This window comes from Hippopotamus amphibius, chromosome 3 (genome assembly GCF_030028045.1).
Source record: "Hippopotamus amphibius kiboko isolate mHipAmp2 chromosome 3, mHipAmp2.hap2, whole genome shotgun sequence".
Taxonomy (NCBI): Eukaryota; Metazoa; Chordata; class Mammalia; order Artiodactyla; family Hippopotamidae; genus Hippopotamus; species Hippopotamus amphibius.
Window position 1 is genome coordinate 11,260,763 of NC_080188.1, and position 20,572 is coordinate 11,281,334.

The window sequence follows — 20,572 nt, forward strand, 5'->3', positions numbered from 1 at the left end:
GATAACTATGGAAAATATACAGAACATTCAGATTCAGTAATAAATAATCTGATAATTCCATTCAAATTTATACTTTGATTCAAAGCTTTTTGAAAAGAGTGGGGGGGAGACAGGTTAAGGGAAAATAGTCTCTCTCTCAATCTTTTTTTGGTGAATATCTTATCAAAGGACATAAAAATCCTCAGGGATGATATTCTTCTTTTATCCTGAATAGCCTTTCACAGTATTGTTTTATGTTAACTTTTCCAGGGCTTTAACTTTCAAACATGACATTCTAAAGATCTCCTGACAACAGAGCTCGAAAAGAAATTTTCCCACATTTAATGATTTTTTATATAACTGCATTTTTCTTTTGAATTACCTAGCATAGAATTTTAACATACATATAGCATTTAAATTGACTTTGACTCTGAAAACACATAATTTATAAATATCCTTGAAACAAATATAATTTTGGTATACTATATTATAAATTTGACTTAACTCCTTTGTGAGCTTTTAAGTTTCCCTATTACTTTTCGTGTTTTGATTTCAATTGACACCACCCATTACATGTTATAAGTAGAAGTTTCCTATAGTAATGGTGATCCTAACATAATGGATTTTTCTACATGGGTAGAATACTTCCATTATGCCTTCGAAAGGACACCAGAATAAGTATTTGAGATTCCACAACATTCCAATAAAAGGTATTTTAAGCTTGCAAGTTTTCTAGCCTCCAAATTAAATTAGATAAGTAACAGACTACTCCATCCTTGCCTAAGGTGAGTCCTAACTTCTAGACTGATCAGCAGTGCAAAAGACTATATGAAATATTGAATTAAGTTCACCTAGTACTCTTGGTGAACCAATTCAATCAGAATCTGTATCAGTCTCTAGCACAGGGGGTTTTGAAGTATATATATGTGATCTGACCTGAAATGTACAGGTAATTTTTGAACATTTACAGCATATTACCCCTTCCAATCCACAAAGACCTAATCTTAGAAAGTCTTCATAGGTTAAAAAAAAAAGGAACAAAATCCCTTCTATGAAGTTTTATCTAATCTTCACTTAATATTTATAAAACACATACAAAGTCATATATTTTAAATATTTTGAGGCTAAAACAAAATTTAAGACACCAAGAATAAGACCCCCACCTAATCCCTATAACTACTTTCAAAAACTTGAAATAATTTTTAAGTATATAAATTTTTTTAAAAATCAATTAAACATTTAATTGAAATACTTTAATGAAAAAATCTTAACAGCTGCCCCTTGACCACAGAATAAAATCCAAAGCCAATTAAATGTCATACAGTGCCCTGTGCAAATTGATTCTTAATAAACTTCTAAATTTCATTCTTCTTCCCATTTACCTCTTTGCTCTCATTTGCCTTTGGGCTTTTCCACATTTTTTTTTTCCCTGAATCTGGAACACTATTCCCTCCAGATTTCATATGTCTTTCTTTATGTCTCATTTGAGGCATAACTCCAGGAAGCATTCTATCCCCAAATCTTTCTGTCCCCTGATCTCCACAGACATATATTAATGTTTGTATTAGGGTCCTCTCTTACATGATGTCACAGCACTTGGGACTTCCTCCATCATAGCCCCAATCATATTACATTCTAGTTTCCTGTTTGAACTATTACCTTGGGGGTAGGCACTATGTCTGTCATACACAGCATTTTAATCTCAAGTACTTAGCCCAGTGATGAGTATATAATAGGTACTCAATATTGTATATTCACGAATCGATGAATTTTTGAAGAATGTGTAAGAATTAATGAAAATACACATCAAAATAAAAAACACATTTATTTAAGTGGGAATGTTAAAACAAAAAGGCTTTGCTGAAAAGAGGAAAATGCAACCAAAAAACATATATGTCCTGAAAGTTTGAATTGAAACTATTTTCCCCTGTTTCTGAGAAAATATTATAACAAAATAAATTTCTTCTTGAAATGAATTACTTTAAATGTACATGAATTTGGCCATTCTAAAATTATAACTTTCTCATTTGTTTTGCAGTTAATTCCTTCTTGTGCAGGGTAATGTGTGTTTTGGTCACTCTGCACATCACTGTTATGACTTATTTTACATTTACAAAAGAACCCTTCCATATTTAACCAAGCTGTTCAAGCCTTCACGTTAAAAAGAAAAAAATTAATTTACATTTTTAAAAAGGGGTTCAAGACAGACTTGATCCTTAAGAATGGCATGAGTTCTTTTCCATTTCTCAGTACCTATAAAAGTTCTTTTGATTTAAAAACAACAATTTTTCTACCAAGTTTACAATTTAACAGAAACTTTATTTTACCTGTTAACATGAGAATTTTTCTAAAAAGTTTTAAAAATAGAACTCCACTTAAACATAATGGATACATTTCTACCCATAATATGTATTTATATGGCTATGTATTTATTATTTATCATTATAAGATTACATGAGACTTCACAATATAATAATGAAATTAATCATCATTGTAATATTCAGTTATTTACTGCTAAGTATTTTATATGTGAGGCTTATTTTAATCAACACCAGCAATGGATATTATAGGTACTCTAAACATGTGCTTAGGGTACCAGCAATGCCTGAATAACCCCCTCCCATAAAAGGATGGGGAAATTGTTTAATAATTGGTATTTCTAAATGGCATAAAATTTTATCATAGGGAAAATGTTGGATTTTTTTCCAATTAATTTATGGTTTGGAAATATTTTCATTTTTGAATTGCATATGAGGAAATTTAATAAACAAGTCAGTGCTTGAGACTTCTAAACTTAATTTACTCCTATTTGTTACAACAGTCCTATGATATAATTTAATAATCACTAATGTACTGATAAAGAAATGGAGGTTTATACTACCAAAAGCCATCTATATATTCAATGCAATCCCTATCAAGATTCCAATGCCATTTTTTACAACAGCACAAAAAACACTCCTAAAATTTATATCTAACCTTATAAAAGACCCTGAATAGCCAAAAATATCCTAAGAAAGAAGAACAAGCAGGAGACATCTTACTTCCTGATTTCAAACTATACTATGACTCTATGGTCATCAAAAGAGTATGACATAAAAACAGACAAATAGGCCAATGGAGCAGAATCAAGAGCCCCAAAATAAACCCAAACATATATGGTCAACTAATATTTGATGAGGGAGCCTAGAATACCAAATGGAGAAAAGACAGTCATTTCAATAAATGGCCTGAGATAACTGGATATTCACATGTAAAAGAATGGACCTGTATCTTACATTACTCACAAAACTTAACTGAAAAATGGATTAAAGACTTAAATGTAAGACCTGAAACCATAAAACTCCTAGAAGTAAACACAGGAATAAAGCTCCTTGACATGGGTCTTGTATAAGGATGTTTTGTATATAACACCTAAAGAACAAGCAACAAAATAAAAAATAAACAAGTGAAATTACATCAAACTAAAAAGTTTCTGCACAGCAAATGAAACCAGCAACAAAGTAAAAAGACAACCTACGTAATAGGAAAAAAGTATTTGCAAACCATACATCTGATAAGGGGTTAACACCCAAAATATATAAACAATTCAAATAACTCAATAGTGAAAAAAAATAAAGCCAAATAACCCAATTAAAAAATGGGCAAAGGACCTGAATAGATGTTTCTCCAAAGAAGATATATGAAAGGTCAACAGGTTCGTGGAAAGGTGCCCATTATCACCAGCCATTAGGAAAATGCAATTTAAAATTACAATGAGATATCACCTCATGCCTATTAGAATGACCATCATCAAAAAGACAAGAAATAGCAAATAATGGAATGGGAGATGTGGAGAAAAGGGAACACTTGTGCACTGTTGGTGGAATGGTAAATTAGTACCGCCACTACAGAAAACAGTAAGGAGGACCTTCAAAAAACTAAAAATAGAACTGCCATATGATCCTGCTATTCTACATTTGGTATTTATCCAAAGGAAATAAAAACACTAACTTGAAAAGATATCTGGAACCCCATGTTCATGACATCATCATTTATGATAGCTAAGATACGGAACAAGTGTCCATTGATGTATGATGGATAATCAAGTTGTGTGTGTGTATATATATGTATATATGTGTATACATATATATACACACATACAATGGGAGATATTATTCGGCCATAAAAAAACAAGGAAATCCTACCATTTGTGACAACTTGGATAAATTCTGAAGACATTATGCGAAGTGAAATAAGTCAGATGGACTTACATGGAATCTAAAAATAAAACAAAAACAAACAAAGAAAAAGAGATCAGACTGTGGTTAAGAGTAGGGTAGGGGAAACTGAAGGAAGGTGGTCAAAGGCTCAAACTTCCAATTATAAGATAAATAAGTACTATGGATGTAACATAAAACATGACTATAACTAGCACTGATGTATGATGTATAGGAAAGTTAAGAGTAAATCCTAAGAGTTCTCATCACAAGGGGAAATACTATTTTCTTTTTCCTCTTTTTTCTTTTTGTTGTATCTATATGAGAAGTTGGATGTTAGCTGAGCGTACTGTGGTAATCATTTCATAATATGTGTAAATTAAACCATCATGCTGTATGCTTTAAACTTATACAGTGATATATGTTAATAAACACACAATTATATAAGTTATTTCTCAATAAAACTGGGAAATATAAAGTTTATCAGCTTAAATCAAAACAAAAAAGAAAAGAAAAATGAAATAGAGGTTTAAAAATATTTTGTGATCCATTCCAGATCTTATGACATGTTAAACTCAGGATCAAGACTGGAATTCAGGTAGTTCAACTCAACTTTTGACCTTTTAAAACAGTGATAACCTTTCTCCGCATAGCAGAGGTTTTCATCTATCCCTGTTCTTATTTTCTTACAAAGGTGGAAAACAATCCAGTAGTGAAGAAATTGTACATGATAGACTCTAAATGTGGCCAACTCATTAAAATTCAGGGACAGAATAAAGCCACTGCGCCCATGCATGCAGAAACTTGCAAAGATGTCATTAGTTCATTTTACCTTCCTTATAGCATTGCCAAATTAGAGTTTTCTGATAGCTTTGCAATTGTTCAACACAGTGCTAAAAGTCTGAAAATGCAAATGGACAATGGCGAGACCACATATAAAAATTGTGTGCTGAGCCGCAACCTGCAGCAACTTGCCCAAGAAACAAACTCTTTATCTATAATAAGCAACCCAGGAAGTCAGATTGCTATCTCTAGTGACCAACCAGGAAGCTAAACAATAACTTCTATAATAATCATCCACAAATGGCGAAGACTTGATTAATAACTGAAAGGTTCCTAAAGTTTTGTCCCTGCTTCCAACTTCATATCAATGACAAAGAAACAAATATGTACCCCCTAAATAATTACATAGCATGTCCCACTTCCAGCTGCCCACCTACAGGTTCCTTTGTCAACAGGCTCCTGTTAGGGCATATGTAAGTCTTCCTCTTTTTCCACTATAAAGTTTTCCCACTCCTCTGCCTTCCTTGGACTCTGCCAAAACTCAAGTGAAGGTGGCTGACTCCCTTGCTACAATTAGCTCAGAATGAATAGCCTTTGCTTTTCTCATTTGGTTGATCTTATCTTTCAACGGTGGTCAATGGTGTGGGGATACAAAAACAAGCCAAATATATGTCCCTGGCTTTGAAATGATTATAATCTACTTGGGAAGAGAAAATGTGCATATGAAAATAATTAGAAAAAATAAGAATTCACATCTAGGTAAAAAGATAGTCTACCATTTTAAAAGAACTTAGGGGGTATTATAATGTTGCATCAAGTTTAGGCATTACACAGGCCTGAAATTCAGTCCCAGCTATGTGCCATAATACCTCTATAACTTGTAGGTATTTGCTCAGATGGTAAGCTTCAGTTTTCTCCTTTCTCAAATGAAAATATATTTATATCAAATATAATATTTATAATTATCTGTCAGAGAGTAATAATTTAATACATTAATGTTCTCTGTTTCTTTTCTGTTATTGTTTATACAATTTAAAGAGGAATATACTGAGGTAATATGGAAATTATGTCATGGATAAATGGCAGTATAAATGGGATCACTCTGTGGGTTGGTGAAACGGAAAATGGGTATTCCAGGTAGAAAACAATATAAAATAACTACTCATGAATATGTTTTGTTTTGTTGTTAAAATAAGGAAACCAATTCCTTGAGTGTACAAAAAAATGATGTATAAATTTAAATAGTTTAAATATACTATATTAATTTTGATATACTTAGGTTCTTGGACACAGAAAAGCTAAAAGACAACTTAGGTTGTTGACCCAAGAGACAACAAAGAATAATTATTGCTCTTAAACACAAGAGTGACCAAAGAAGACTTTAGAAAAATAAAATTATTAGTGACTCTATTGGAGAAGGGTATTATTAGATTCAAGGAGACCGCTTAAGAAGTTATTAAAGCAATACCAAACCATTAAATATAGCCCAAATCAAAGGATTTCATTAGCAATGCTTCTCAAACAGCTCCAAGTTTTCAAGCCTCCTAATCTTAGATCGAAATGGGGAGAAGATAACCATATAGGCATCTAGTATGTTGTGACAGCAGTTCACACAGGAGTCTGAATTCACCTTGTGGCTTATTTATTCCCATAGGTTTCTTGATTCTTCATATTTTCCTTCACATCTCTATATCTCTTTTCTTGCCCAAATTCTACATATTTTTAAAATATTTAAGTGCTTGGACTTCCCTGGTGGTGCAGTGGTTAAGAATCTGCCTGCCAATGGAGGTGACAAGGGTTCCATCCCTGGTCCAGAAAGATCCCACATGCCATGGAGTAACTAAGCCCATGCACCACAACTACTGAGCCTATGCTCTACAGCCTGTGAGCCACAACTACTGAGCCTGCGTACCACAACTACCAAGCCAATATACCGCAACTAATGAAGCCCATGTGCTCTAGGGCCCACATGCTGCAACTACCGAAGCCCGTGAGCCTAGAACCTGTGCTTTGCAATGAGGAGCCACTGCAATAAGAAGCCTGCACACCACAATGAAGAATAGCCCCTGATCGCCACAACTAGAGAAAGCCCACTCGCCACAAAGACCCAACACAGCCAAAAATAAAATAAAATTTAAAAAATTAAAATATACAAAAATTTAAGTGCTATGTAAAATCTTGCATTATCATTCAAGTCAATGATGGTATGATATTAGTCCTATTCACCGCATTTGTACCAATTCAGATTCCTTCCAGGCACAGAGTAGGCATATAATAGCATCACACTTTCACTTCTCCCTGAAGTTGGTGATAGCCACACACTTTGATTTGGCAAGTAAAATTTGTGTCATGACAGGGTGGAGTGCTTTAAAAGATAAAATTCAGTGTCACATAATTTTCAGTCTAGATTGCAAGCTTCAATATACTGTGTTCCTAAAAAGGAGAACAATGTACTTAAGAAATTAAATAAATAATCAATAACCTTCCAAAAGAGAAAGCCAAAGCCCCGGTGAGTTCACTGGTGAATTCTACCAAACTCTTAAAGAAGAAATAAAATCATTGCTGTATATAAATAAATCCCTCTTCCCCTTCCTATAGTACAACTTGCGTGGCCATTTGAGATGACCCTCATCCTTTGAACTCTGAAAATATACAGCATAGACCCACGCAAATAGTAGATGTTTAACAAACATTTTTTTTTCTTTCCCTGAGTGGCTAAGATGTCCCATCAGCAGTTAAGAACTTGGAAATTGAGCTTGACAGGTGATTGGTACTAAGAATTTCTATTCTTATGTCATAAGTATTAGCTTTTAATTCACTATGTATTGAATTTCCCAGTACTGTACTATCCATATCCCATAATCACTGACTACTTATCAAATGAATCAATAAAAGTAATTTTTAATTTTTTCATTAGGTAAAGGCTTGTTTCATTTTGAATCGTTACCCTTAGGAACCGGGACCCATAGCTTTATTTTTATTATTTATCTTTAATGATGTCTTTCACTTGATTGAATTTATCAAGCACTTATTGAAGACCACATATGTGTGCTCATAGTATTAAGTGTGGGGAAGGACCACAAAGAGAAAGATGTAAGGCAGTTACAGGTATGCCATACAAAGGGATGGAAGGATATGAGATAAGGGTAAAAGACGACTATATTAAAACAATAGTTTGGAATTATATAAAGAAGGTATTCTGGGATAGTAGAGAAAAGGAGAATTTTCACAAAGGGAACTGGGAATAGAGTTTAACTAAAAGGAAATGTTCGGTTTTTCAATAGGCATCTTACAGAAACCTCTAAAAAAGAATAAAGACTTTACTGTAATTCTAAATAGTAGAGCTCAGTTACAACACACAATGTACGTGACATTATCAAGAAAAGATGAGCACATGTATTGTCCCTTTACAGAATTCTGATTGCAAGCAACCTGATCATCTCCATATGCCTGCAATTATCCATAATAATTTCACATTTCATTTGATTAATTCTTCTGCTTCCCTACATACAAACACATAATGACATGGACCTCCCTTACCTTGTACATTGTTCTAATTATTGTTTCATTTTACTTAGTAATAATGAAAATTGAGCATTCAATCAAGGGATTATCACTCATACTTTGAAGAGAACATTATTAATTATGTAGTATCAAGACTGCCACTTCAGGGCCATGCAGAAGGTTGCCTAATTACCCCGTGATTTCAGGACAATTTACACTGTCAATCTGAGTAAAATAAATAAATAAATAAAGCTGTGTTTTCTCTCCTACCCTCCTTTTCGCTCCATCGTCCTCGTTGATATACTTGGCTTAGAGATGCAAATAAATTAATTTGGTAATTCTATAAATTTGGCATCCCAGGCCTGGATTTTGTTCTACATTTTAAAAATTTACATTTTGCACACTATCCCACCTCACTCCCTCCATAGAAGGTAATCATATTTACTGGCCTCATTCCTGGAAAGACTAACCTGGAATGTTTAATGCTTTATTTTTGAATTTTCCAAAACTCTCCAAACTCACAATTTGTTACTTAAAATCTATTATTTGCTAAGCTAATGTTAAGAAGAAAAACAAGGGCATGAATACATTATGGAAAAATGTTAGGATGTAAAGCGTACTGGAAATTTTGCTGATATGGGACATTGAGGACCAGTTTCAAAGATTAGCACCATAACAATCTGAGCTAAAATTCCCCCACCTATGCAATAATTCTCTTTATGGAATTAAGATTCTGCCAAAAGCAACTGAGGTAACCACTAGTGTAACAAACATGTAGCTGGGTAGAGGATTAAATCTAATGACAATTCAATGAATAATCAAACATCAAAGTTTATTAATCTGTATCTAAATAAATCAATAATCTAATAATGTTTATTGGTTTAATTCTTGAACTACCTGTATCACAATTAACTGTGATGACCAAATAAAGGTACATTTTTAAAAGTCATGACATTATTATTTTTAAACAAAACTCTACAGGTAACACAGATCTTTGACTTAAAATGGAGTTATATCCCAATAAACTCAATGTAAATTGAAGATACCATAAGTCAAAAATGTATTGAATACACCTAAAGTACAGAACATCATAGCTGAGCCTAGCCTACCTTAAAGGTGCTCAAAATACTTACATTAGCCTACAGTGGGGCAAAATCCTCTAACATGAGACCTATTTTATAATGAAGTATTGAATATTTCATTTGACTTATTGAATACTCTACTAAAAGTGAAAAACAGAATGGTTGTCCTGGTACAGAATGGTTGCAAGCACATAGGTTGTTTACCCTCTCAATCACTTAGCTGAATGTGAGCTGCAACTCACTGCCACCTCCCAGCATCACCGGAGACTATCATACCACATACTGCTGGCCCAGGAAAAGGTCAAAATTCAAAATTCGTAGTACACTTTCTACTGAATGCCTATCGCTTTCACACCACTGTAAAGCTGAAAAATTGTAAGTTGAACAATCGTAAGTTGGGAACAATCTGCACTTCTGTTCACAAAGCTTAGAAAGCTATTGAGTTTAAAACTGGTCCTTAATTATGGATGTACAGAGAGATCATCTAAGGATGCAAGAGCTCTGTACCAGACCAATTAAATCAGGCTCTCTAAAGATGGGGCTCAGATATTCAAATTTTTAAGAAGCTCCCCCAGATGATTTCAATATGTAGCCAGTTTAGGAACCACTGGGCTGCAGGATGGATAAAAAGGATGCTTTCTAACAAGTGGCATTTTGTTTGTCAATGAGCTTAAACTACAAAGACAACTTAAACACACGCAGGACTTAAAGTCTAATTTTCAGTTTCAGAAGGGCAAGGCCCTGTGCTTTTCTTTTTAAGTTTAGCTTTTCTTTATTCATTCACTTCCAGAAACATATTGAGAATCTATAGTATCAACCTCACTCCCCTAACAATGAAGTTCTTATTCCTCACTCATTTCCCTTCTTGTCCAATACATAAAATTCTTCATGAGAAATAGATCACAAGAAAAAAGAAAACCTTACAAATTTAAAAATTTTTTGTTCTAGTTCTGTGAAAAATGCCATTGGTATCTTGATAGGGATTGCGCTGAATCAATCTGTAGATTTCCTTGGCGAGGATAGTCATTTTAACTGGTATCCAGAGGGGTGCTGGAACCCATTCTCCTCAGACACTGATGGACAACTGTATGTATTCTTTTCATAAGTATTTACTTAATGCCCATTATGTGCCAAACCTTTTAATACATGCTGAAGATCTAACATGAAGACAAAAATCCATGCCATCAAAAAATTCACAATTTGGGATGGTCTATTTGTCAGGATCAAGCTATGTTCAGATCAGTAACAAAGAGACAGGAATTAAAATATGTATGTTAGGTAGATTAGAACAATGGGCCAAGGTTTAATGTCCAAGAAGACACTCAGGTACTCAGACCAGAGTGCAGAATGAAGAATTCAACAAAAGTTATTGCACATACAGGAATTATCAGAATAGGTGCAGGACCTAAAGGAAGCTGAATCATAGGAATTATGCCACTAGGGTCAAAAGCCTTTGTTCCTAGAGTCAGATTCCCCAAACTGTAGAATGATAGCATGGGTAAAAGTTTAGAAATCATCCAAAATAATTGTGCTCCCATTCAGAGGGATCCTTCTACATTACCATTGGTAGATGGTTACCTTATCTCTGCTTTAACAGGTCCAATTGCAGACAGTTCACCAGCTATTTTTTTAAAGTTTATCTAAGACAGCTATTGCTTTCTATATCTTAATCTTGTAAATAGCTCCCGTATTGAATTCTTCTGTTGTTTCCAAAGGGTTTTCAACTGACTTTCTCATGTTTTCCAGGTATAAAGCTGTATCTTCTAAAAATAATGATGTTAGATGCTTTCCTTCCATGTTTATAGCAATTATGTCTTTCCCTTACCTAATTGCATTGTCAAGTTCTTCCAGTAAGTGTATATAAGTAGTTGCAATATTGGGCATCATTGACTTTAAAAGTAATAGCCTAGTATTTCACAGTTAAGCATAATTGTGGCTTTCAGTGTGTGTGTGTGTGTGTGTGTGTGTGTGTGTGTTTATTTGTGTGCATATATATTCCAAAAATTTTGTTTAATGAGAAATTGATATTTTTATCAACTGCTTTTTAAGCACCTGTAGAAACTAATATCATTTCTCCTTTGATCAATATCATTGATAAACTGAAAATAGCAGATTTTGAATAATAAACTCTACATTTTATTACTAGAATAAATCCTACATGATGATTTCTTTCTTTTAATGTGTTTCAGATTTCTATTTGCTGGTATGTTCAATTACTTTCACATTTTTCAAAAGTAAGGCTAGTGTGTGGCATTTTTCATTTGCATATTGTGGAATTTGATACGATATAATACATGCTTTGTAAAAATGATTTGTAATTTTCCTTCTTCTCAACTCTGAAACAGTTTAAGTAGCGACAGGATATTATATTTCTGAAAGATCTGAAGAGGCTGACATGGGGGCACAGAGCTCTGTGCACCTTGTGTTCTAATTTTCTTCCAGAATATTTGGTCAGTTTACTATCCCAATATGTTTGGAGTCCATTTTTACAATTATATTTGATATAAAATATTTAATTTTCTCTAGTTTTTTACAGAGTTTAGAGTTTGTTATTTTTTCATATATAATTTAATACCACTTTCCCCCCTATTTTTTCTTAATAGGCTTAGCTGTCTTGCATTTTCAAAGAACCAATAATACTTAAAACGTTATTACTGTTTTTCAATTCACTAACATTTGGTCTTATTTTCACTGTGCTCTTTCTTCAGGTTCCTTTGGTTTGTTTTGTTGATCATTTTTCTAATCCTTTTAGATGATTAGATAATTCAATTAACTAACTTTTTTCCTTTTTACTAATGTAAATATTTCAGCTATAAATATCACTCTGAGGGTTATTTTACTTAATTTTCAAAGCTTTAATTAAGACATATTTATTACTATTTATGAAGTATTTGGCAAGTTAGGATTGATTTTTCTTTTTTGCCACAAAATAATCATTAAGGATAGCTTGTGTTTTTTAATGTTCATTTTTCTGATGTTCTTGTTTTCTAGGTTTCTGTTAAAGATTCAGTTATTAAAATTTCTAATCTATTGAAGTTTTTTATAAAGTTCTATGAGCCCTTGAAAAGAAAGCTCATTCCTGTTTTCAGGATGTGAATTCAATATATTTCTTTTGGATTTATTCATTAATTACATCATTTATATCTTTTACAGTCTTTTTTTGTCTGAACTCTATGTTTCTGTCTCTTTAAAACATTTTTATTAATTATTGTAAGTTACCGTAATAATTGGAACCTTATTGAGAATTACACCCTTATTATGAGAAATTTAGCAAAAATTATACTTCCTTTACCTTTCCTCAATATTCATTTTTCTTTGGCTAGCACTGGACATCCTAAATTCCTTCAACTCTGCCTTATATGAAAGTTTCCAGTCTTATTGTTCTGAATATTTTTAACCATGTACAGCCTTACGGTAATGCTCTTCTAAAATATGATGTTAAAAATAAGGTAGAATTCCATATTATCTGACCAATATGGATTTATCATAGAATGTTGTCTCTCTCAATTTAGCCACCATGCTTTTACCAAGTCAGGCTAAGATTGCACATAGGCAGCCCAGTCTCCTAGGTCGCTTGCCCTGAGCATGAATTCAACAGGAACTCTGCTGGGAAAGGCTATTTCCTACATGCAGTTTTTGGGTTTCTACTTGGCCACATAAGAATGGGCCTTGGGCCAGGAACACTTCTTTACCTAAAGATAAAGAGACCTCACAACTTGTGCTGAATTTATTGCATTGTGTGGGAATAGCTTTTGCTGTTCAGACTCCATGTGTACTTCTTTATTTTGCTCAAGCATGTGCCTCATGTGGCACCTGGCCAACCCACTACTATATCTGTCCCTTGCTGCGAGGGGACAGGATCCATTTGCTGCAGCACAAGAGGGACTCCTGCAGGTTAATTGCCCTGTGTCTGCCGCTGGGAGGGCCCTGCTGGCAATGGGGGACCGACACCCATTAACAAAGTTAATCTTGCTCTCTTTTCTCTATGTGAGTAAATCATTTTTCCCATCCAGTGCTTAACCACATTGTTTTTTCTCTGGCAACTCCAATATCAAAACGCAGTGGACAGAAGTGTTCAGATTTCTACTCTGGATCATAAGCCACAGATGCCACTTGCTTGACAATTTAATTAACACCCATTACCCTATAGTGCTTGTTCTGTTGACTTTATGGTGCACATTTCCTTATATATACTACATATTCTAAAAGCATTCTTTGAACAAAAGAATATGTAAATGAACACAGGAGGTAGAGATGACAAAATGTACACGATTGAGGTTTTCTTCAAAAGCAATCTTTATTAATTTTATGTTTGAAGAAAAAATTTTCATTCGAAATTTACTTCAATCAAATCAATAAATGTCATTCTTGAAAGCTATGTGTTTATAATTGCAGTCACTTACTATAATCATGCAACACTTGCTTTGAGAAAGGACAAGCAGTTTTGAACTGTGTGGCAAATGATACCTGATGTAATGTAAGCAGCTTATAACTGGGTAACTCTTTAATAGTCTAAGAGCTATAATAAATACTTCAAGTAATGTTTTACCAGTATGGAAATAATTGTCTAATTAGTAATGCACCACTACAAAATGACAAGAGCTTTATAAAAAAGAAGTATGTGCTCCACAATTTGTAGGATAAATTCTGGAGGTTAGAGGAAAGAAAAAGGGATACTATTAATACAGAACTTCTACTAAATAATCCATTAAAATTGTTCTAAATATACTTTAAAGTCCTTAGTATGTGCTACTATTATTTTAAAATGTTGATCAAAACACATAGACTTGACCTTTAATTTCGTTGTAAAGATTACCATAAAGATATGTATATAATCTTCTTTTACTACTTTTTTGGGAGCATGTATCTTTAAACCAAAAGTGATTATCACAATGTATTTTGCTGAATTGTGAAGATATATTACTAACCTTAGATGGCCACTGAAAGGAGGAATCCAAGGATGAAAAGCGCTACAACAATCTGTTGTATATCTGCTACTATGATTTTATCATCAAGGAGTCTTTATCATTTTCTGAAGTTTTAATATTTGTTTTAACTGTCTCACTCCCCCCAAAATAAAGCAGATCAGGGATTGTGTTTTCATCACTACTCTATCCTTGGTAAGCAGAAGAACCCTTGGCACTTAGAAGCACTCAAAATAGATTTTGGCATGCAATTATGAGTGCGTAATCACATAAGGTGATTGTTTTTATCCCTGGAACTTAGCTGACTACATGTTCAGAGAGACCTTAGGGAATCATTTTGGTTAAGATGCTTGGAGAACTCCTACTTGAAAAGATTATCTTTGAGTAAATCAGAATAAAGAGGAGTTAGCAATACTAAGATATGAATCAACAGAATTCCAAAGAGATGAAAAAGCACTGACTTTGTGATTAACTCAGTGTGTACTATTTTCCCAGTATCTGTATTTGCCAAAGACAAATACAAAATTAATTGTATAACATGGTTCCCAACAAAAAGGAAATTACAAGCAGCTTTGTAAGGAGATGGAGTGCCATGTGAATAAACCAGATTTTTTTTTAAATTCACAGATATATGTGATATATTCTGAATGCTCTTTTAGAAGTATAGTTATCATCTTAATAAAGTTATCCTCTACTCCTAGTTTCCAACAATTGCTTATGAATGGGTACTGAAACATATCAAATTATTTTTCTGAATATTTTAAAAGAATTATATCATTTTATTATTTTATTATATTAACATACTGAACTGCATCTATAGATTTTCAAATAGCAAGACATTCTGCAATTCCTAAAATACTGCCTCATTGATTCTTTTTTTTTTTAAGAACTTTTATTGAGATACAGTTAACAGACAATAAACAGCATATACTTAGAGTGTACAATTTGGTGTCTCAATCTCCCAATTCATTCCTCCCCAACCCTCCCCGCTTTCCCCACTTGGTGTCCATGTGTTTGTTCTCTACACCTGTGTCTCTATTTCTGCCTTGCATTTCCTCTTTCATAGTTGTTAGCATTTGCCTTATGTATTGAGGTGCTCCTATATTGGGTGCATACATATTTATAATTGTTATCTCCTCTTCTTGGATGGATCCCTTGATCTTTATGTAATGTCCTTTCTTGTCTCTTGTAACATTTTTTATTTTAAAGTCTACTTTATCTGATGTGACTATTTGCTACTCTAGCTTTCTTTTGATTTTCATTTGCACGGAATATCTTTTTCCATCCCCTCACTTTCAGTCTGTATGTGTGCCTAGGTCTGAAGTGGGTCTCTTGGAGACAGCATATATATGGGTCTTGTTTTTGTATCCATTCAGCCAGTCTGTGTCTTCTGGTTGGTGCATTTAGTCCATTTACATTTAAGGTAATTGTCGATATGTTATGTTCCTAGTACCATTTTCTTAATTGTCTTGTTGTTGTTTTTGTAGGTCCTTTTCTTCTGTTTCGCGCTTAGAGAAGTTCCTTTAGCTTGTAAGGCTGGTTTGGTGGTGCTGAATTCTCTTAGCTGTTGCTTGTCTGTAAAGCTTTTGATTTCTCCATGGAATCTGAATGAGATCCTTGCTGGGTAGAATGTTCTTGGTTGTAGGTTCTTCTCTTTCATCACTTGAAATGTATCATGCCACTCCCTTCTGGCTTGCAGAGTTTCTACTGAGGAATCAGCTGTTAACCTGATGGGAGTTCCCTTGTATGTTGTTGTTTTTCCCTTGTTGCTTTTAATAACATTTCTCTGTCTTTAATTTTTGTCAACTTGACTACCATATGTCTTGGCGTGTTTCTCTTTGGATTTATCCTGCCTGGGACTCGCTGCGCTTCCTGGACTTGGGTAGCTATTTCCTTTCCCATGTTACGGAAGTTTTCAACTATAATCTCTTCCAATATCTTCTCAGGTCCTTTCTCTCTCTCGTCTCCTTCTGGGACCCCTATAATGCGAATGTTGGTGCGTTTAACATTGTCCCAGAGGCCTCTTAGGCTGTCTGCAGTTCTTTTCATTCATTTTTCCTTATTCTTTTCTGCATCAGTGATGATCACCATTCTGTCTTCCAGGTCACTCATTCGCCCTTCTGCCTCAGTTAATCTGCTATTGGTTCCTTCTAGTGTATTTTTTTTTTTTTCTCATTAGCTGGTTGTTTTTTTTTTGGGGGGGGGGGGTACACCAAGTTCAATCATCTGTTTTTATACACATATCCCCGTATTCCCTCCCCTTCTAGTGTATTTTTCATTTCTGTTATTGTGTTGCATATCCCTGTTTGTTTGCTCTTTAATTCTTCTAGGTCTTTGGTAAACTTTTTGATCTTTGCCTCCAGTCTTTTTTCAAAGTCCTGGATCATCTTCACTATAATTATTCTGAATTCTTTTTCTGTAAGGGTGCCTATCTCCTCTTCCTTTAGTTGTTTTTCTGGGGCTTTATCCTGTCCCTTCATCTGGTACAAAGTCCTCTGCTTTTTCATTTTCTCTATCTTTCTGTGGCTGTGGTTTTCAGTTCCACAAGACGAAATACTGCTGATACTGCTTGATACTGCTGTCTGCCCTCTTGTGGAGGAAGCTCTGCCTCCTTGATTCTTGATGTAACAGCCACTTTAAATCACTGACTTTTATTGGCTGATATTTGTTTAGGATTTTTGCTTCTAAGTTCATGAATGACACTGATTTGTACTTTAATTATCAGGAACTTGTCAAGTTTTAATATCAAAGTGATGTTGACTTCATAAAGAGTTGGGAAATATCTTTTCTTCTCTTCTTATTCAATTATTAGAGCCTATGTAAAGACACATGCTATTCTCTCCTTAAATATTTGATAGGATTCATCAGTGAACCAATCTGGGCTTGGAGTTAGAGAAAACTGCTAATTTTAATATTAAATATGTATCAACAATTCTAATGTTTTATCTTATGTGAGCTTTGGCAAACTTATTTTTCTAGAATGTATGCAGTTAGTTTTCCAAAATTATTGACCTAACTTGTTCATAATAACCCCCAGATTTTTAAATTTGTCTAAAATTAGATACATTTAATAACATTTTCCCATTTATGATATCAGTTACTTATTAGTTACTCTCTTCCGTGATCATTTTTTTAATTTTTTTAATTTTTTTAATTTATTTATTATTTTTTGGGGGTACACCAAGTTCAATCATCTGTTTTTATACACATATCCCCGTATTCCCTCCCTCCCTCGACTCCCCCTCCACCCTCCCTCGTGCCCCCCCCACCCTCCCCGTCCCAGTCCTCTAAGGCATCTTCCACCCTCGAGTTGAACTCCCTTTGTTATACAACAACTTCCCACTGGCTATCTATTTTACAGTTGGTAGTATATATGTGTCTGTGATACTCTCTCCCTTCGTCTCAGCTTCCCCTTCACCCCCCGCCCCCTCCCAATCCTCGAGTTCTCCAGTCCATTCTCTGCATCTGCATCCTTGCTCTTGTCACTGAGTTCATCAGTACCATTTTTAGATTCTGTATCCGTGATCATTCTTGCCAGAGATTCCAGGCATTTGTTAACTGTGTTGGTCTTTACAAAGAACTAAGGCAGAGTTGCCTTAGTTAATCACTTCTATTGTGGGTTGATTTTCAATTTTAATATCTGTTCATTCCTACACAGTTTTCTACCTTTTGCTATTTTTTAGGTATGATTTGTTGATATTTTGCTACCTTTATTTAGTATAGCCTTAGACCATTAATGTTCAGTCTTCTCTTTAATGTATGCATTTACGGCTCTGAATTTCCTATTAGCGAAATGGAACTGCATTCCAGACTTTGATATGTTGAATTTACTCATGCCCATTGTGATGTTTGCTTTAAACCTACAAGTTATGAGCAATGTGTTATAAGAATTCAAATTACTGATGGCATTTCTAGCTTTCTTTTTGTCATGTTTTCCATCATATTCCCTCTGGGTCTGAAACATATCCTCTATGATTTCATTCATTTGAAATTGTTGATACTTGTTTTATGCATCAGAATATGCTCAATTTCAGTAAATCATCTTTGAGCAATCTAAGGAGATCTTTATTCTCCATTCATTGGGTGCAATGTGGTTTATATGATAATTAGGGCATGTTTGTGGACTTCACTTCTGTTAAACTTTTGTATATACTTGCTAATTTTCAGTCTACTTTTTCTATATGTAACTGATAATTATGTGATAATCCCCAAATGTAACTGTTGATGTATTTATCCTTGCAGCTCTCGTTGGTTTTATATATTTGAAATTATGTTAATGGGACCTTAAAATTTAGAATTGCTATATATTTTTGCTATCCCCAAACTTTTATCATTACGAAATGTCACTCTTTAACTAAATATTTTACCTTATTCTGATATTAAAAGTTTTCCAACTTTCTTTTTTTATAGAATAATGGGAAAACATATGTATGCAGAAGCTAATTTTTATTTTTCTAAGTATGTCTCTTTTAAGCAGTATATAGTTGTTTTTTAACTGATGTATCATTCATTTACTATGTTGTGTTAGTTTCTGGTGTACAGCAAAATGATTCAATTATACATATATATATACATATTCTTTTTCATATTCTTTTCCATTATAGTTTATTACAGGAGAGTGAATATATGCAATTCCTTATGTTGTGCAGTAGGACCTTGTTGTTTACGTATTTTATATATAGTAGTTTGTATCTACTAATCGCAAATCCCTACTTTATCTCTCCCCTACCCCTTTTCCCCTTTGACAACCATAAGTTTGTTTTCTGTGAGTCTGTTTCTGTTTCATAAATAAGTTCATTTGTGTCATATTCTAGATTCCACAAATAAGTGATATAATATGGTATTTCTCTTTATTTTTCAGCTTGCTTCACTTTGTAAGATAATCTCTACATCCAGCCATATTGCTGCAAATGGCATTATTTCATTCTTTTTTTATGGCTGAGTAGTATTCCACTGTGTATATATACCACATCTTCTTTACCTATTCATCTGTCAATGGACATTTAGGTTGTTTTCATGTCTTGGCTACTGTAAATAGTGCTGCTATAAACAATGGGGTGCATGTATCTTTTTGAATTATAGTTTTCACTGGAGATATGCCCAGGAGTGGGATTGCTGGATCATACGGCAACTCCATTTTCAGTTTTTAAGGAAAACTGAAGCACAAGAAGATGCAACATGATCAGCCATGGTACCTTTGAGGCAGCTTCAGCTTGGGTTAGTAGGATAGCTCCACCACCATTCTGGCTACTACTCACTCTCCATGACCTTGGGTAGAGTGTTCATATTTTTCTGGGTTCCATTATACGGGTTCAAAACGCACTTTTGTTTTAGCAGACAATTAACTTGGTAAAACAAACTGTAAACTACGTCATGTCTGAAAGCTACAACAATTTTTATCTCAGTTTAGAATGCTTTTTGTCTATCATGCATATGAGCAGTAATAATGAGATAGACACAATGGCACAGATTATCCACTAAATTTGGGATATACTTTCTCTGGTTCTATATTTTCTAGGGTTTTCTGTGCACTGTCCTGTGGCTCATACCTGAGGCTCCTTCTTTTGGTTCTGCAAGTCAAGAATATGGCAAGCTTTTCTTTCAGAATTTAGCCACTAAAAATGTGAAACTCACACTATGGTTGTCACTAGCAACAAAATTTGCCTGCATTAATTCATTCAGATAGTTGTTTTGTTTTGTTTTGAGTATTACTTGGATGATTTATTTGTTATAAATCTAATACTTCATACCAAAAAGAGAATTAAGTTTGGACAGAGTTTGAATGGCTAGATAGTGCTGAAGGGCTTTCACTGGTGTGGTATCTTTCATCAGTTTTGGATAATTCTTTACTATTATCTCTACAAACATTTATTCTCTCTGTTTTCTCAATTACCCCTTCCTGCGGCTTGAATTATACTTTCAGGAATGTTTGGCCCTTTAACTATATCATTTGTGTAGAGTGACCATGTGTCCTGGGGTTTGACTAATCTGTCAATACTTATACCTATGGATATCAATTAATATCTATTAACTGAGTGACTAATTTTACTCTCAAAACTCTTCCAGTTTAGAAATAAATTATATTGTCATTTTTCTCATATAC